Here is a 1,983-nt window from a genome sequence, read left to right on the forward strand (position 1 = left end):
TGAGGCAACAAAAAAGTGTAATTTAAGTCACATTGAGTGGTGTATAAGGCACCTCTTGAGCAAAAGAATATCTGAGAGCCTGATCAACTTTCTTATGTTCTTTTTCCCCGTGAGTGTCGGGAAACATGAATGTTGTATGACAAAATGGTGTTGTCAAGTGACAATCTAATTGCCTTACTTGCTCCTTTATTCAATACAAAAGTGCAAGCTCAAGTTTTGTGAAGTTAAGGGGGAAGTATGTAGCCGGTCAATTTTGACATTTGAGTTTTATTTGATATTCCTCTTTGTGTTTTAAGAAATGTAGTACAAACTGTTAACTTCAGCAAAACTTGTTTTCAATGTAGCCTACTATTTTCAGTGGTTCCGATCAAGAGTTCCTATCAATTGTTGTATGTGGGGCCTTAATTAGCGAGACACCAAAGGAAATTAAATCGCTTCTCCTTTAAGCGTTTGCGCTCAGACGCATGGTGTATGCAGACGGGGAAGTAGGTAGTTTTTCTCTCTCTTATTTGTTTTGCATTAACGGATTTTCTGTAATGAAATCACTTTATTTATGATATTGAAACACTGCTTAGAGGTTATGTCATAATGTGTATGAGTGTGATTCAATGATTTTCCTTGTTAGTGGCTTATTTAACCTCATTAAAGTTAGAGCCTCATTTCCACGTGCGTCTTTCAATGCAGGAACGAGAGAGAGTAACGTTAAGCCTTAAGCCTTCTGGTATGTCCCTAATTGTGCCTCACTACTCTGTTTAAGGTATGTTTCTTCAATTTGTGATCATTTATTTGACTGTTTACTATGTAATTTGTGATTCTAACTTGATAGTTGTAATTACATACTAAATGTCTTGTTGTGGTATATTTTCACACAATGAGACTGTAAAAAATAACTTTATTATGCACACAGTAGTTTTCTCAATCAGTTTAGTACATTTATATGTGTATTTCACTGAATTTATAACATGTTTGGATGTCAATTTTTCAAATGTGTTATTTAACTTCCAATTGTTTTTTGAGTGCTGGGGTAATTTAGCGCTATTATCTACATGTTGAATTATAGATATCGCTTCTCCTTTAAGCGTTTGGGCTCAGACGCATGGTGTATGCAGACGGGGAAGAACGAGAGAGAGTAACGTTAAGCCTTAAGCCTTCTGGTATGTCCCTAATTGTGCCTCACTACTCTGTTTAAGGTGAATAAACCCCTTCGTGTTTCCATCACTTCAATCGTGTGTGTGGTCGTGTTTCCATGGTGCCCTGATGATTACCACTTGAAGTCTGCTACATGTAAACAGTTTAAAATGTCATCACAAAGTGACAATTATATAATTTGGATATTAATATAAAATTCTCCACCACATTCTGTCAGGGAAATATGTAGAAACTTAACAGAGGCCATTCTTATATTTAACATATTTCAGAAATGAAATACATGATTTCTGTATGTTTTATTTTGCCATTTCTTTCAGCCTAAAGACCTGGCCCCCATCTTGGGAACCGCAGGAGAACATAGGAATGACTGTGTCATAAAGGAAGGTCTGCTAAAATGACTGTTGTCCCATTGCTGGTTCCAACTTCCAAGAAAAAAAAAAAAAAAAATGTGGCCATGTGGACAACAATAAAGTTCTACTGTTCTTCTAATGAATTGAGTACACAAAATAAAAATGATTTGTTTATAAATCTCTGCTTCATTATTATTCAGTGCCAATCAAAATTCATCAAAGTCAGACAGTTTAGGTTCTCTGTGTGTTTTCATTGTAACTGGTCTGGATCTAATGGATGCTGCGTTGCTGATCAGTTGATTAATCTAACCTCAACATGTGCTGTGATCTGTCCTGCCAATGTAATCAAAACAAAAAAACATTGAACGTGATGTTTTTTGGACAATAAACACTGTTTTCGTAGAAGCTTCTGTCTAAGTAACCTTTTAAAGTCTTGTAGTACTCAAGGTATAGCCAGCTTTGGTGTTATGAATAACCTTATAGT

The 1,983-nt window shown here is 35.6% G+C and overlaps 1 long non-coding RNA gene across 1 annotated transcript; it reads left to right on the plus strand.

Annotated features, from left to right (window-relative positions):
- Positions 1-595: 595 nt before the first annotated feature.
- Positions 596-1,665, plus strand: LOC307132523. Its single transcript, XR_013817308.1, has 3 exons — positions 596-757; positions 1,061-1,154; positions 1,467-1,665. It is a non-coding gene; the product is annotated as an uncharacterized lncRNA (long non-coding RNA).
- The last annotated feature ends 318 nt before the right edge of the window (positions 1,666-1,983 follow it).

The sequence above is a fragment of the Gobio gobio genome (assembly GCF_949357685.1).
Source record: "Gobio gobio genome assembly, chromosome: 10".
NCBI lineage: Eukaryota > Metazoa > Chordata > Actinopteri > Cypriniformes > Gobionidae > Gobio > Gobio gobio.